At 42.3% G+C, this 18,645-nt stretch overlaps 1 pseudogene; it reads left to right on the top strand.

Annotated features, from left to right (window-relative positions):
• The first annotated feature begins 2,218 nt into the window (after positions 1-2,218).
• On the top strand, positions 2,219-2,336 carry LOC126427198 (5S ribosomal RNA; annotated as a pseudogene).
• The last annotated feature ends 16,309 nt before the right edge of the window (positions 2,337-18,645 follow it).

Below are 18,645 nucleotides of genomic sequence, written 5' to 3'. Positions count from 1 at the left end.
AAAGACCTTACTGTTACACGTCATTGGATTTGTCTCGATAACCGCTATCAGAAAATCAGTACCAAACTATGGAATCCCATTTAAAAAAACAAAGTTGACCTTCACACCACTGACGCGACTCCACCTAGCAGCAGAAAACCAACGTGATGTTATGGCACCCGTTGTCTCATGCAACTTTTGTCACACAAACTTTTCAGCTCCTATCACACTTTGAAGAATTATTGTAGGTGGTAATAGTTAGTGACTCACCCTGTATATCATAAAGTCGTACGCTGTAAAATAAGAGCAGCACTCCGTCGTATCCAACGTTCTGCCGCGACCTGTGGAGCATGCCGTGTGGCACAGTGGTTAGCGGTTCTGGCTGGCGCACTGCGGTTTGTCAGAGAAAACCCGATCACGCAGTATTTGTCATTTGTGGCAGGTTCCAGAAATATCTCATACTTGTACGTTCTGGAATATTCGACGTATGTACAAATATATTGAATATTTGATGTTGGTATAAATAGCTGCACTCTCCATCCAGGAAGTCAGTTCTGTACTGGCTATATGTTACTGTTCGTAATAAACATGCTTTAAGTGCTAAATGCTGCATTTCGCTGAAGAGCCCGCATTCCGATGTGGGCATGAATGTGGTTATGGCGTGACAATACTGCTAATATAAGGGGCGATAAAAAACTTGCAGCCGGCCGCTGTGGACGAGCGGTTCTCGGCGCTTCAGTCCGAAACCGCGCTGCTGCTACGGTCGCAGGTTCGAATACTGCCTCGGGCATGGATGTGTGTGATGTCCTTAGGTTAGTTAGGTTTACGTGGTTCTAAGTCTAGGGGACTGATGACCTCAGATGTTAAGTCCCATAGTGCTTAGAGACATTTGAACCATTTTTTTTTTTAAATTTGCCGTTTGAGGGTATTGCTGCAGAGTTATGCAATGTACCGTGCCTCTGACTCGGCTACGTAAGCACCGACATGTAAGCAAGAACCAGTATCTCATTCTTGTCTTCCTGGCGTGCTTGCAGTAAATACGGAAATATGAACTATGGTGATGCTATTATCAAATGCGTCCATACCGGATCAAGGCACTGTCATACGTTTCTTGGATCCTGAAGGACGAACACCGCTAATCGGCCATCGGAGAACGAAGAATGTGTATGGGGCAGCATGTCTGACAAACCACCGTTGTGTAATGGTGCTACTGCTTCGCGATAACGAACGTCCCCATATCGCAAGTATCGTATCGTAGAAGTTACGGCAGCTCAGGTGAGAGACACTGGACCACCCGCGCTGTAGTTCTTGTACTGTCCGCTTCCCGCTACTCCTTATTGACGGCGACAAACAGCCGATTATGCAAAGTTATTCGATTTCACGCAAGCAGCCACTGCTCGGCGTGACATTATTAGGTGCGTCAAGTTACGCTTGAAAGTATTCGTAGTAATGGGCAGTTAGTGACAGTCAAGAATAGTACTCATTCCTTACGTAGGAAAAAAAATTCTTTGAAATTGGTAATATGTGCGACACTATTTGCAAGTAAGCCGTGTGGCCACTGCTATTAATCGCAGCGCGTAATGAGTACAATGATTTGTCGGGCATAAACTTTCGGGCTACGGGAGAAGCCAGCAGTACAACGCACTTATATAACTAAATAAATTTATAGGGAACATATGCTGACCATTGACTGAAAATATGACTTTATGCTTTTAGATGGGTCACTAATCCATTAGTTTGTCACATAGGTTCGTTCAGACATTATTTTACAAATTTATTTTGTGGCAAGACTAACCAGATCGGAGCAGTGCGTATTCAAAGAAACTACTTCAGTTAACTCTCTGTTTGTCAAAAAATTATCGGTATAGTTTTGTCTCTTAAATAACACAAATAGCACTTCTTTATTCATAAGGTGGAGTCCGTAACATTTGAAATTAAGTTGTTCCAGCGTAATGGCGTCTGATGGCCGCTAACCAACAATCCTTTAGCGGCAAAGCTTCGCATAGCTAGAAAAGTTCTTATTATTCAATACTGTATCACAGGAGGAAAGTAAACATAGAAGAAACCATGACAACATGAAATTTACAATTCAAATATTATTCGAACAAACTTACTCTGTACATACAGCTTCAACAAGACGAAAATCTATCGTTTAAGCAGATACGCTAGTACACAGTTGCTCTCTTTCTTTCGAGCGCAGCAGCCGAATCAGAATGATCAAAAGTTAATACATAAAAGTGGCAACGGCCTTGCCGCAGTGGCTACACCGGTTCCCATCAGATCACCGAAGTTTAGCGCTGTCGGGCGTGGCCGGCACTGGAATGGGTGACCATCCGGGCCACCATGCGCCGTTGCCATTTTTCGGGGTAAGCTCAGCATAACGACCGGCGGAGCGGTGTGCTGATCCCACGCCCCTCCTATCCGCATCCTCAGCTGAGGATGACACGGCCGTCGGATTGTCCTGATGGGCCACTTGTGGCCTGAAGACGGAGGGCTTGCTTTAACACATAAAAGAGAAAGTTTATAATAATCTCTGACTTTACTTACGACTTTCCGTGATACTACTGTCATTGTCACAGGCCCTTTTTTAGCATAAAACTTTACACTGTATTTCATTTAGTAGAGTATTTATGGGAATACCAGCGGACAGCACATTCTGATCTCTCCCCATGTGATTATCAGTCCCTTGAAAAAGGCCTTACATAGTTGACGATACCTGTCGCACGAGGATACGCAGCAGGACACGCTATTTCACCAAATGGAGCGTCGGTGGGACGATTGCCTCAATGCTCACGTTGGTTTTGACTGATTGGCAAGCAAAGAGATTCTGGACTGTACGGCCTTCCGACGGAAACTGTTCGTTCGCACATTATATAAATGCTGTGCTGTCATCATTCCGAAGTATCCAACACATTAGTAATATGTTGTACACCACGGAACGCTGTTACAAGTGTGGTGTTCCTCTTATTTTGCAGAGTATTACCTATTTCTTTTAGAAACTATTTTGACTCCTTTAAGAATCTTGAAAGAAAGTTGCATACTTGGAAAAGACCTGGAGACACCGGAATGTTTCAGATTGATTATATAATGCTAAAACAGAGATTTCGGAACCACGTTTTAAATTGTAAGTCATCTGAAGATGATCATTAAATAAATTGTAATTAAATAACTGGTAATAATTTGAGACGATTTAAAACTGAGACTTTTAAACGTCTTTTTTTAAGTAAACATTTTTGGTTTCCCTCATGAAGCTATATCACCTATTATAACTACTATTTTGCTTTTTCTAGATCGCTAATGTCCCGTTCTTATGTACTGGCTTTTTAATACGGAGTCAGATATCCAGTTGTGTGTCATTAGTCATCGACGTACGCGAAAAATCAATATTCACAACATAAATTACATGTACAATGCTTTAACGCGCTAATATATTTTAGAAATATAATGCAAAAAGGTTGTGGAGATGTTTTGCACGACTATGCTGTAATGATGTGCTACAAATCGCAGGATTCAGATAGTGTATGTTTTCCAAAGTTATTGGTACAATAAAGTAAGGGCTAATTTCCAGCTACGATTATTTACTCAAATAAAGAGGTCGCACCACACCAGTACAAGAGCAGAAGAGGTCATAAACATTGCAGCTGCCGCATTAGCCGCGGATGATATCGAGTAAATCCGGGAGGAATATAAATCCATTGTGAGAAAACAGCGCGGGAAGAAACTGAGGAAGAAATATTCTCATTGCCCAACGAAGTAAAATGTTAGAATGTGTTAGTATAATGTCAGACACTGCATGTAAAAAAAAAAAAAGGGTTGTAAAATTTTTTACTAATAAGGTCAGTAAACCATTTGGTAAATTTTATACCGCCTTCATGATAACATATAGATGAAATCTCCAATAGATGTTCCAGCACACTCGTAGCATGGGCGCTCAGTAATCTTAATTCAACGGAATTGACTAGAAAGTGAAGTGTCATTGAATATCATCCTTATTAGCGATGCTGTTTGTCTTCTGATTCTTTCAAACGGAGTAAGTCAAAGTTTATGTGGAACACCTATCTCCACTTTTGTACAACTTCTACCTCTTTTACATATTATTATATTAGATTTATTCCCCTAGTTTGGCCATTCTTGCAATTTATTTTTTTGAACTGTACTCCTAATGCCAGTTTGGAATCATGTGTTTGTGATATGTTTATGCTATACCGTCTTTCCGCCAGTTTCATGATTAACAAGATGAATGGCTCTAGTGGTTGCAATAGTTTGGAGTCCACGTAATTGCTCACAATGTACTAGGTACTGTGAAAAGCCATTACTTCTCTCAACATTAGGAAGTGCAGTGTTTAGACTCACTCACAAACTATTTCCTAAAGCCATTCCGAGTGAATTTTCGTATGATCAGGTTGTAGATTCGCTAACTAACTTTTATGACCAACATGTGAATGTGGTAGCAGCTAGGCATCAGTTCTTTAGTTACAAGAAACAGCTCTCGGTTCGTGTCAATTGAATTTGAAACATTCAGTGAGTGGAATGGCATACAGCATCTAACCAGTGCACTGTTCCATCCACAGTCCAGTGGTGAAGCGGAAGGTTTTGTCAGAACATTCAAGCAGCAGATGGCCAAACTTCGCACTGCACAAGCCCAGAGGATCTCATGGGCAGATTAGGCGCCGGTCGCTGCTTTTATAAAATTGATTTGCGCGATGAATACCTTAAGGGGGGGATATAACGGAAAATGTAAACATTTATTTAAAAAATAATTACAGCCATATTTATTAATGTACAAATCTAAAATTTTGCATGTTTAAAGCAAGATTAATATTTTACCATAATTTGTAGCTTTTAATTTTTTATTGTCTTTTTATATAAAAAGCTGTAACTCAAATTCTAATCATGAAATCAATCTGAAAATTTTATTTTAGTGTCTTTAGAAGGTTATAAGACCACTGAAATACAGTTATTAATTTATAGTGCGAACTGTATCATTAACAGAGTTTTTAATTTTGCACATCCAAAAATTAACTATTTTCTACATATAATCATCTAAAAATCAGAATGTAATTGCAGAATCTCGTACTTTTTAGTTCCAGGGAGACAGCAACAAGTTGCAGATAGTTCCTGAAGATTTCATAGCATTAGCGCATATACTTTTTGAGAAAAGGCTTCTAATAACGTAAGAAATTTAAAACAGAAAATGAGATTCAAAGATTTTCTTCTCATACTTCTACATGTAATAAACTTACCTCAATTTTAAAATCCTCCATAATGATACCCCTCGTTCTCCAGGTTTCTCTTGTCCCCTCTTCGAACCTGCCTGGCCTGTATTTGTCGGTAAGCTACTGATCTGTTAGTTTTCTTCAGCCTGCTCTCGTCGATGGTGTAAAATGCTTTAGTTGTAAACAAACCAGGATCTATACCATCTCTCTTCAGCACTTCTATTCTGCCATTATTTCCCTACTGTAACATAAAACTGCATCATAGACACCTATTTTGAGTACTTCAAGTCCAAAGAATTTCCTTTTTGAGCATCTAATCTAAATTAAATTATTGAGGCTTTCATTTGCATTTTGTGTCTTTCCGTGATGACACATCCTCAATAAATCAGGGTTTGCAAGAAACCTGAATGTGGGCTTAATTGCATTCATAACAGGTTCCGGTAATTGGTGTTTATAAGAATACATCTCATTTCTGTCGTTGAACTTACACCAATCGTCTTTCAGACACAGATTGTTCATTGATGTTTGGTCAGTGGATAGTTTGTGGAGAAAAATTGCACACACAGCATGCCTCATTAACTCTAAATTATGTGTGTTTTTCCTGATAGCTCTCCCATAAAATAACTGAAGAGAATCAATTTCTTTCAGAGTAAGTGTGCCTCTTCTTCCTAGTGATTTTCCATCCTCAAGTACTTCACCTACCTTCTCTTTTAGCAAGCCTATCACCAATCCTCTTTTGCATGTGGCCCATACATCCCAACTTTTCAATTGTTGTATTGTATGTTTTTTTATCTGTTACAGCTTTGAGCGAAGAGGAGTCCCCATCACCAAGGTATTTAATATATCTACCACCATACTGGTCCTCAGATTTGGAGAACATCCTCACAACTGCAGCAGCTTCCATGGCACCACTTGAGCCACTATAATTTTTAGAGCATGATACTGCATGCTTTTCTTGCCACAGTTTCTCACTATCATCATTGTTGGACATTTTCCTTGTTGCACACTTGGGGCAGTATTTAGACATAAAATCTACATCTAAAACTTTACCTGAGTTAATACCAAAACAGATGCAACTCCGTACAGAGATGTGTGACCCCTTTTCATCCAGGTCCCATATACAGAAACACACAGGTCAGCAACATTTGTATCAGATTCACTGTCATGAATATCTACCACCAGGATCTTTTTATTTCTACCAATTCCTCCACCGCTTTCTTCACAGAAACTTTTGCAGTGTCGCATACAGCATCAGAAATTTATTTATTTATTTATTCAAACCTTGCACAAGGTGGAGGCATGTTCAGAAAACCACAAAATTAACTACCTCCTTCGATGCCTTGTCCAAGGCAACTCAGAGCATATGCTAACCTAAAATTGCTACAACACGTACCAGTGTCAGTTTTTTGGAGGACAAAAATGGAAATTCATAGCCACACGAATTACAAATTAATTTAAAATCACAAGGTATTCCTACTCTTCTTTTTTCAACAACTATCATGCATTATGTATTTTTACAGGTAACACATGAACATGAAAATTTTGTAGCCTGGCAGAGGAGCTCCAAATCAAGAAGTCTGAATCCAGTGGAATCCATATCAACACCATTCACGCACCTGTACAATTCTCCTGTCCCAAGATTCAATACTGAAGCTGAGAGTTTATGTTCGTCATTTCGAGCTGCTCCCTCTTTTTTGTTGGTAAACCGAGTTCCATGCAATCTCCGTTTCCTAAACACAGTCTTTCCACCGCCCATTATGCATAAATCTTCACTTCCACGTGAAGGTCTGCGAATTCAACCTTCCACCTACTAATATGTCTTAGAATGGTCAAAAAGTAAATAAACCACATGCAAAAAAGTTTTCAGGCAAAGATATAGATATCAGCCAGAGATATAGATGTCAGCCAAAGATATCGAAAAAAATTAGTCTTCACACTGACAAAAGTTCCGCTGAAACAAGCAGTTTCGCAAATGTCACTTGGAAGTGGTCACCAGTGCAGAATTAATCAGTTTAACAATTTAAAGGCATTTATAAAGCTGATATCATGATAAAATTCACACACAACATAGATTAAACTGTGTACATCAAGAAAATAATATTTTTGAAATATCGATTTCTTGGACCAAAATCCATTACATCCCTTCTTAAAATACCACTAGATGAAAAATCTCAAAAAATGTGTGTTGTGAACACTCATTCAGGCTTGTTTAAATATTTGAACTTGCATTTTGGCAGGTACCAAACTGTTCAAACTATCTGGACGATTCTGTCGTAGCAGGTCGTACACCTGCATACTGCAAATTTACATGCTTTGTTTCGTATGTTATCTGATGCAGGACTGAAGAGTGAAAGTATCGTGGTCATGTCATAAACATTCAAGGTGTACATCCTCTTCAGTCTCATTTGTTAGCCACACAGAACCTGTCAATTCCTCGCAATGTCACAGAATTGCCATCAGTTTTAGGGAAAGTGAACTATTATATTCGGTTCATGACGAATGCTGCACACATCGCACCTCCATTGCATCGCTTCAGTCGCAAGACTGTCCCCTTTGTTTGGACAGATGAGTACTAAGAAATTTTTCAAAACCTTAAATATGCATTGCTCAGTGATCCTGGCTTCCCAGTTGTGTAGCAAGTTGACGCTTCCTCTTAAAGAATCAGTGCAGTGCTTTCACACAGAATTGGTAATAAAGACAGGCCTATTGCTTTCACATCAAAAATTTTGCCCAGACCTCAGTGTAACTACACACAAATGGAGAAAGAGGCATTAGCTATTGTGTATGGTGTCACCAAATTTCACCACTATATGTATGGCAGAAAATGCTACTTAGTAACAGATCACAAGCCATTACAGTCCTTCATCCATCTGATGAAGTCAGTTCCCATATGAATAGCCCAAATATTGCATAGATGGGCTTTGCTATTGTCTCAGTACCAGTATCAGATGGTGTATTGCCCAACGGCTAAACATAGTAATGCGGATGCACTTTCACGTCTTCTGATTGGCCCTGATACAGACTTTGACACTTCTGCTGCATCTTGTTGTCACATCGAAACTCAGGATTCTGAATTGCTTCAATCCTTTCCTCTGAACTATTGGAAAATTGCACAGGCCACGGAAGCTGATTCAGATTCAAGTATTTTGCTACAATACATTTGTACATCTTGGCCTTGCTCATTGCAAAGCATAAAGAACTCTGTAGTGCCCTGATACTTTGCACATCGGCATAGCCTCACTATGTAGAAAGGTGTAATTCTTGTTCAAAATGACAGTGGACAGTGAAATGTGTTGATCCCTAAAGCTTTGCAAAAAGAAGTGTTGCAGTTACTTCTCTGAGGACATTGGGGGAATTGTTAATTCGAAACAGTTAGCGCGATTACACTGTACTTGGCAGGATATGGACACTCCAGCACAACAGATGATGTCACAATCTCACGCATGTGAAGACAATCAGTCTGCTCTGACACAAAAATTCTCTGCTTGGCCCAAGTTTCAATCACCATGGCAACGTATGCACATAAATTTTGTGGGATCTTTTTGGAGCACTAGTTGGTTGATTGTGGTTGAATTGTATAGCAAGTTTCCTTTTGCTGTGCCAATGAACTCGACAACATCATGTAACACCATTCAGGTGTTGTCCTATATTTTTTGCCTTGAAGTTTTGCCTGAAGTCGTAGTGTTGGACAATGGCCCTCTATTCAGATGTTATGTTACGTGACGTGATCGTGTGGAGTGTAACTGATATCAGACTCAGGGAACAGATTTTGAAACAGTCAGATCCATCATTTCAGCACATAGTACAAATACTAGATCAGTACGATTCAAGTGCCCTGTTGGCTGATAAATTTGAGAAGCCAGCAATTTATCAGGTCGAATCGCCCTTGTTTGCGACCAACCCATTAGGCAGCGGCAGCTTGCGCATACCTCCCCGCATAAATAACTCTCCACGCCATGTAATCAGCTCGCTAAACGGCGGCCACACAGGTGAACAGAATTAAGTCATGCCCTCTTTGCTATTCACATCACAAACACTAAGACTGTCCCTCCCAACAAGCACAGTGTTAGGCTTGTGGCAAGAAAGGACATGTACAATCTGTACTTCTGCAACGGAACAAACATAAGAATTCGGCCTATGCACAAAAATCTAGTCACAAGGTCCACGGTATCAATGCAGTGTATTCAAACCCTGCTGCAGGCATTAGCAAAATAATGAGCAACAGTTTCTTCTGTTCTATGCCAGTCCAACAAACTTTTTGTTCATTTGCTTCTTTTTGGAAAACGTGTGAAATTTCGTTTGGACATGGGTGGCTCTGTTACATTGCTGAATCGTAACACATGTGAAGTGTTAGGCTCCGCACACTAGTCTAAAACCAGCTGTGCTGGATGGCTTATAATTGACAAGATATTCCTATTCTCATAACATGTACTTTGCCTGCCATGTATTGCTCACATACGCGAACTGTAACTTTCACTGTGCTACAATCATGCAATTGTGAGAACATATTTTTCATTGATTCTTTTGATTTGTTTGGCTATAAAATTCAGGACAATGTGTTGTCAATGTCTGCATTCAGTATAAAAGACAGTGTAGCAAGCTTGCTGAAATTATTTCCAGAACTCTTTTCTGAAGGTTAGGCAAGGCTAAAAATTTCGTTGCACACATTACTATGAAAGACAATGCTCAGCCGAAATTTTGGTAGGCCAGAACTGTTCCCATTGCTTTATGGAACAAAGTCGCTGCTGAAATTAAACAATTGCAAGATAGCAGAGCTATAGCGCCCATACAACCAAGTCAGCAGGCAAATCCAGTGGTTTTGCTCCCGAAACCTTCAGGTCGCATTCGCCTCTGTTAACCCATAAACTGTGATTGATACATATCCATTGCCACGACCAGCTGAAGACAGGCCATTCTAAGAACGCTACAGCGCCGACTTAGGAACTCTATTGCTTCACTTATGTTAGGAGTTGCATATACTGAACAGCTTGCTTATGTTTGTCTGCCACCCATTGCTTGCGATACATCTTTATCTCACAAAGTTAAGTATTGTAATCATTTCCTTTGTGATAAACTTTATTAATACGATTTATTTGAATTGTTGTTGTCTAGCAATCTGAATAGGCAGGACACAACAGTTTATCGTCTCTTCGGCTAGTCTATTCACATGCTCATTTATATTATCATATCTCTTTGGCCCCTTACTCACATAAATTGAAATTATTACCACCCCTCCCTTTTTGGGCACAATGGTACTTCACTACTGCCAGATCAGTTTGCTTTTCTGGGTAATACTGGGTTTCGGCTAATCCGCTCTAACACCTATCACATAAAACGTCCAGCTAGCTAAACTCTAAAAACAGAATATATCTAATAATTATATATTTCTTGGACGTTATAGCTAGGGCCTCAACACAGTCTCTGTATCGAAGAAATGCGTCCTGAATAGAGAGAAAACGATTGTCAGTGATCAACAGTTTCTTCAAATGAGGTTGCCTCCGGCACATCTTTGAGTGCAGTGACCGCCGCACACGGACTGGGATGTGCAGGCAGCGCTATGCAGAGCAGGGTGGGATCAGCAGCCAGTGCCGAGGAATGTGGTAATTAAAGCGGCCGCCATAATGAATAATTCCCGACAGGTTCGCCTCAGCCTGCCGCGGGCCCACCCTGATCGCCCCAAACGGAGCTGTGACACCTCCACCAGCGTACACCCTGCCTCAGTATATTCGACAAAATAATTTAGCGTACGGCAATCTTCGGCATTCAGAACAGACTGACTGCCTCTGCCGACTAATGCATACAGTTCCTAAAAGATATCTAGAAAAATTTATTATGCTTCTTCGCGTATGAATTGACCCAATTTCTCGAGACATAGAAATGGTTCTTTCACAACGATGTCATACAGTATGACCTACAGGAAACAGTCGGTTTTCAAACAAACAGTATTATGTTGATATCTGAGGAAAAAAGAACAGAAAACGCTAACACATATTTGATTTATATGGTCATTTACAAAACATATGTCAGCCAAGTGGCGACCATTCTGCCAAGCACAGTTTTCATCTGTCAGCCAGACGTTAGTCATAACTCAGACGACAGGCGTTAGTCAATCAACCCCACCTCTTCTTCAATCCCAGCTTTATACCCAATTAAACTTCGACATTTATCACCATAAATTTGTTGTTTTATGCGGACAAGTTCTGTGACGGCTACGGAACGTCACTGAAATGAGAAAAGGGGCGTCTAGGAAAAATGTTCTTCACATCTGCCATGGATGTATTTGAGGCGTGTGATTTGACACTATCATGTTGGAAGTAAACTGTCCGCTTATTTACCTGTCATATTCACAGTTCTGGCACGTGTGCATTTCATCTGGGATTGACTATCACTCTGACGCCATTATCAATCAACTAATATGGAAACATCACTAACTGTACCACATATTTTAACCAGGAAAAAGCACTCTTGCAAGATATCAACCCCATCAATTGAGCTCGCACGTAAATTTGGGCCATAATTCTGGTAGTATGGAGCTATAACCTTCTGAATGTACACCTTTCAAATTTCGCTCGCACAGGCCGTGTGTCAGTCGCTACGATCCCTCTGCAGCCAAGTAGTAAGATACAGCCGAGTGAAAATCAGAGCCGTCCTGTTTTCGGGATGTTGCAGGAGTGGGAAGATCTGTTCAAAATTTGTCTAGTTGCTAGTCCTATCGAAAGTGGAAACGAATCTTAATTAGACATATACACAAGAACGATAACGTGAAATTGTCATAAAGTCAGAGGACAATCAGTATATTATGCTCAGTATCAGAAACCATGGAGTTCGGTTTACGTGAACTACAGGAAAACTGTCATAACATTTGCAACATAAATATCAACCATGTTTCTGAAAAGATCAAAGCACGGCAACAGTATTAGTCAAAGTGACTCACGATCTGAGATAAATATTGGGTAGGCGCGAAAGAACATCGTCAGCAGTGCCTGATTTCAGCATGACGTACGATAACCCTAATTTCGATCTTACTGCTTTAAATGAAACCTGAATTTCTCAATAGGTGAAGTACGGCGATTCGACAGATGCCTGAGTAAATGATTACATCGCGTCATCTGTGTATCAGGGGAGCAATGATGAAAAAAAATTGGCTATCTGGTAACACCCAGAGTCCCGCCCTTAGTCCAGTATTTTTCTGTGTCTACATCCATGTCACATGTATTATTGTTGTTGTGATCTTCAGTCCAGAGACTGGTCTGATGCAGCCCCCCATACTACTCTATCCTATGCAAGCTTCTTCATCTCCAAGTACCTACTGCAACCTACATCCTTCTGAATCTGCTTAGTGTATTCATCTCTTCGTCTCCCTCTAAGATTTTTACCCTCCACGCTGCCATCCAGTACCAGGTTGGTGATCCCTTGATGCCTCAGTACATGTTCTACCAACCGATCCCTTCTTCTAGTCAAGTTGTGCCACAAATTTCTCTTCTCTCCAATTCTATTCAGTACCTCCTCAATAGTTACATGATCTACCCGTCTAATCTTCAGCATTCTTCTGTAGCAGCACATTTCGAAAGCTTCTGTTTTCTTCTAGTCTAAATTATTGATCGTGCATGTCCCTCTTCCATGCAGGGCTACACTCCATACAAAAACTTTAATAAAAGACTTCCTGTCACTTAAGTCTCCACTCGATGTTAACAAATTTTTCTTCTTCAGAAACACTTTCCTTGCCATTGCTAGTCTACGTTTTATATCCTCTCTACTTCGACCATCATCAGTTATTTTGTTCCCCAAATAGCAAAATACGTCTACTACTTTAAGTGTCTCATTTCCTAATCTAATTCCCACAGAATCACCTGATTTAATTCGACTACAGTCCATTATCCTCATTTTGCTTTTGTTGATGTTCATCTTATATCCTCCTTTCAAGACACTGTCCATTCCGTTCAACTGCTCTTCCAGGTCCTTTGCTGTCTCAGACAGAATTACAATGTCATCGGCAAACCTCAAAGTTCTTATTTCTTCTCCATGGATTTTAATACCTACTCCAAATTTTTCTTTTGTTTCCTTTACTTTTGCTATGTTACATTTATATTCACCGAAAACTGTATTACACTAACTTATTGTTTTTAGGCGAACCACCACTCATGGTTCAGCTTTTGCTCTCTGATATTTGTCACCAGTGTCAATCTTGCCAAATGATTTTACACTGTTTTTTATTATTATTTCACGGATTGCCAATAACTGCATCTCCAAATTGTCTGATATAAACTAATACATCACGATACTTTGTCACTTTACACTATGGTTGAACAAGGGGACTCTTTCCTCTGCAGATTGTTGCTGCACAATCTGCCCAAGGTCACAATGTCAGGTTTGCCCAAGGTCACGTCCGCCCAAGCTCGCATCGGCCCAACATGTACTGGAATCTTATTGGAGAAGACATGTCATTTTACACGAGAAAACGGTAAGTAAGACGAATAAGTAATGTTACAGTTTTACATGTGTGTGGCTGTCTTACGAGTCGTTAGGCGCACTATCTTTGGTGTTTGCAGTTTCGTTTTTGAATCGTGTAGATAGTCAGCTTATGACGTCCTACGGTTCACAGCGCTGACGGAAAGTGTCGGTTTGTTTCCCATTACAAACAACATGATTTTTAAATTGGAGATTTACGTTCCCATTCGTTAGAACGGTCCCAAGTTAGTCTAGCGATTTATTTGTTTTATCGTAAAATACTCAGTACTCCAGCTGTGTCTGACCACCGCTGCTGTTTGATGGTAGCAGTCAGCGCAAGCCAGCGCGGCGCTGTTGAGGCTTGAGTACTGTTTATTCTCCGTGTTCCCTGTCAGTGTTAATACATCTTGATAAAATAAATATCAGCCTAGACTAATTTGGGAGCGCTATTTCGAATGGACACATAAAATTCCATTTTATAACTCTCTTTGTCTACAAAGGGAAACAAGCCGACGCTTTCAGTTGACGATTGGTATTGCATGAAAGGCGTGATGAGGAGCGTTTGTTTGGACTGACACCAGCTACACGGTCAAAAAAATTGTGTATATATCTGCTGAAGCACCAGGGAAAGTGCACCTGACGGCTCTTAGGACAAACGTTTCTTGGATTAGGTTCAGAGACTCAGCACAAGAGTCTGCCAGCCAGAATGTCACATTTCTAGGAATCCATACCGAAAAACAATTGAAGTAACAGACGTTGGCTCGTTTGTTGGTTTGTTGTACCCAAGACACAGACAAAAGAATCTGCCAGTTACACTATACACGATAGCAAGCCAAAGGTAACCGACTACTGTCCAACCGTTCAGAGAACTTGAGTGTGACCCTCTCAGAGCCAAAAAAGAGTTATCTTTCTTCCAGTTTTATCGCTGATTTGATGTGGGTTGGCACGAATTCCTCCTTGTGCCAAACTTTTCATCTCAGAGTAGCGCTTGCAACCTACATCCTCGTTTGCTCACTGCGTCTATTCCAGGCTCTGTCTTCCTCTGTACTTTGTACCCTGTTCAAGCTCCCTCTAGTACTATGGAAGTTAGCCCACCCAGCTGGCCACACAGTCTAACGTGCTGTTTTCCAGGCACGAAGGCATGCCAGTCCGCAGCACAAATCAGAGCGGGAGATTAGTGTCGAGGTACGGTGTGCCCCCCTACCTGTGGATGGTTTTTAAGGCGGTTTTCCCCTTATTCCGCATCAGTTACACTGAGATGTGGGGCATAAAGACACACCGAAATCACAATAGTAATCCGTTGTAGTTGTCACACACTTTATTCAATTATTAAGCGTTATCAAATCACAACGACAATAATAAAGGCGATTGCCTTATAAAGACAGATCACTTGGATAAACGACGAACAAATTTCTTTAACTAGAACAAGACCCATAAAAACTTGAAAATTGAATATTACTGGTTAAACCAACTCAGATAAACTTCATTACTTGGATGGAACACGATTCCTATCAGAACTCTAATTACTGCCAATTAGCTAAACAATATATTAAGTGACAGAACACATATCTTGTAAGATTTGGCTAGCCAGCTTTCATAAATAAAACATTATTCCTAAAAGCTTTATCACAATAAAATTACTTCCACGACTAAGGATGTGCTTTAATTTGACCAAACAAATTTTGAAGTTTACTTAACTCAGTAGATTAATCAACAATGTTGCTAAAATCATTTATACTGGAACATGACCATATGACAATAACCCATAAAATGAGGCCGCTTCAATACTGCGCGTGAATTAGTGACAGACGCGAGCACACCGAAGGATTTTAGTCAATACCAAGAGATCCACGACACAGCAAATGAAATAGAAATGTACTCAACTTTGCACTGCAATTGAACTTCAGACACCGTAACTCTTCACAGCAAGGATGGAATCACAAGACAGTAGCAACATAACCCGAGATGTAAAGAGGGGGGGGGGGGGGGAGGGCCTTAAATATCACTCTGCCACCGTGGTACTCTGCTCCCAGTTTGCTCGCGTCGACCACTGCCAATTATCTGCAACACAAAACACATCAGCGGCGGACAATATTCTGAGGCATGAGATACACAATCTTCACAATCTTGTCTGGAGAACAGATGATCAATACTTTCAGTGAAATCACCCTCCGTGAGTTCTTGTCCAGTCACGGTTCTTAAAATGTTCAAAAATGGTTCAAATGGCTCTGAGCACTACGCGACTTAACTTCTGAGGTCATCAGTGGCCTAGAACTTAGAACTAATTAAACCTAACTAAACTAAGGACATCACACGCATCCATGCCCGAGGCAGGATTCGAACCTGCCACTGTAGCGGTCGTTCTGTTCCAGACTGTAGCGCCTAGAACCGCACGGCCACTCCGTCTTAAAATGTGATAAACCAGTTCGCAAAAGGACAACTAAAATAATGTCCTAAAGTTAAAATGACAAGAATTATCTCGGCACACATTTAAACGCCAAACTACAATAATGAACTACAAAGTAGAATGGAAGATCTCGGCACACATTTAAACGCCAAACTACAATAATGAACTACAAGGTAGAATGGAAGATATATCTCGGTATGGCTTGGAACGCCAGACACCGATTTACGCGCTACTCGTTGCACTTCTCACAACGCAGTTAGCCATGCTTCATGTCGATTTGCTGGACGTAGCCACACTTCCTTAACTGCCGTCAAGTATCAAGTCACTACACCGAGTTGCGTGATAAACAACTAGAACAATTACAAATAGTTTTTAGTACACTGGCATGTTCAGTTTGATGTACGCAACCCACCGAAGCAACTCAACGACTCCAATTCATTCGGCCTGTGTAGCTTGTAACAGACTCGAAGGAACTTGTCCTTCCAACCTCTAGGAAAACCAAATCACCATGGGCAATGGATCAGCGTTGCACGATTCAACACACCGTAGGGGCTGGCCACGCCCCTTCGTCGTGCCGACTCGGCCTCTCCGCGTGCTGCCTACGTACACAGTCACACGTCACTGCACCTCACACCGCCAATACCCAGACAAGAGAGCCAGCAGAACGCACGAGCTACGTTAAATGCCCGCCGCCAAAGATGTGAAGAAGAGCAATCAACATCGAAGTCGACTCAAAGATGAAAATGAGAATCGATGGTAACTGGTGCCAGAAACGTATCGGCTCAACACTATATCGGCAACTGCTGCGCAAACAGTCTCCATGTACGCATACACCATAATTACTGTACCACGCAAACATTTGGGGTTACACTTGTCTGGTATGACACTTTCCCGGGGTGGTCAACTGGGGGGGTGAAATGCACAATAACCATGGGTTCTATGTGGGATGGCGGTGGGGTGGTTTGGACTGCTGTGGCCTGTCGTGGGTTTGTGAACCACTGAGGGCTACGGCGGGACGAAGCCTCTCCGTCGTTTCTAGCTCCCGAGTTTAATACACAATACACAGGCGTCCTGCCATCCTGTCCCTTCTTCTTGTCAGAGTTTTTCATATATACCTTTCCTCTAATGCTCTGCAGAGGAGCTCATCGTTTCTTATACACTCCTGGAAATGGAAAAAAGAACACATTGACACCGGTGTGTCAGACCCACCATACTTGCTCCGGACACTGCGAGAGGGCTGTACAAGCAATGATCACACGCACGGCACAGCGGACACACCAGGAACCGCGGTGTTGGCCGTCGAATGGCGCTAGCTGCGCAGCATTTGTGCACCGCCGCCGTCAGTGTCAGCCAGTTTGCCGTGGCATACGGAGCTCCATCGCAGTCTTTAACACTGGTAGCATGCCGCGACAGCGTGGACGTGAACCGTATGTGCAGTTGACGGACTTTGAGCGAGGGCGTATAGTGGGCATGCGGGAGGCCGGGTGGACGTACCGCCGAATTGCTCAACACGTGGGGCGTGAGGTCTCCACAGTACATCGATGTTGTCGCCAGTGGTCGGCGGAAGGTGCACGTGCCCGTCGACCTGGGACCGGACCGCAGCGACGCACGGATGCACGCCAAGACCGTAGGATCCTACGCAGTGCCGTAGGGGACCGCACCGCCACTTCCCAGCAAATTAGGGACACTGTTGCTCCTGGGGTATCGGCGAGGACCATTCGCAACCGTCTCCATGAAGCTGGGCTACGGTTCCGCACACCGTTAGGCCGTCTTCCGCTCACGCCCCAACATCGTGCAGCCCGCCTCCAGTGGTGTCGCGACAGGCGTGAATGGAGGGACGAATCGAGACGTGTCGTCTTCAGCGATGAGAGCCGCTTCTGCCTTGGTGCCAATGATGGTCGTATGCGTGTTTGGCGCCGTGCAGGTGAGCGCCACAATCAGGACTGCATACGACCGAGGCACACAGGGCCAACACCCGGCATCATGGTGTGGGAAGCGATCTCCTACACTGGCCGTACACCACTGGTGATCGTCGAGGGGACACTGAATGGTGCACGGTACATCCAAACCGTCATCGAACCCATCGTTCTACCATTCCTAGACCGGCAAGGGAACTTGCTGTTCCAACAGGACAATGCAAGTCCGCATGTATCCCGTGCCACCCAACGTGCTCTAGAAGGTGTAAGTCAACTACCCTGGCCGGCAAGATCTCCGGATCTGTCCCCCATTGAGCATGTTTGGGACTGGATGAAGCGTCGTCTCACGCGGTCTGCACGTCCAGCACGAACGCTGGTCCAACTGAGGCGCCAGGTGGAAATGGCATGGCAAGCCGTTCCACAGCACTACATCCAGCATCTCTACGATCGTCTCCATGGGAGAATAGCAGCCTGCATTGCTGCGAAAGGTGGATATACACTGTACTAGTGCCGACATTGTGCATGCTCTGTTGCCTGTGTCTATGTGCCTGTGGTTCTGTCAGTGTGATCATGTGATGTATCTGACCCCAGGAATGTGTCAATAAAGTTTCCCCTTCCTGGGACAATGAATTCACGGTGTTCTTATTTCAATTTCCAGGAGTGTATTATCAGTCCACCT

Source organism: Schistocerca serialis, chromosome 1, assembly GCF_023864345.2.
Source record: "Schistocerca serialis cubense isolate TAMUIC-IGC-003099 chromosome 1, iqSchSeri2.2, whole genome shotgun sequence".
NCBI classification, from domain to species: domain Eukaryota; kingdom Metazoa; phylum Arthropoda; class Insecta; order Orthoptera; family Acrididae; genus Schistocerca; species Schistocerca serialis.
Note: the sequence above shows the minus strand (reverse complement) of the source record. Positions and strands in the feature narration are given on the sequence as shown.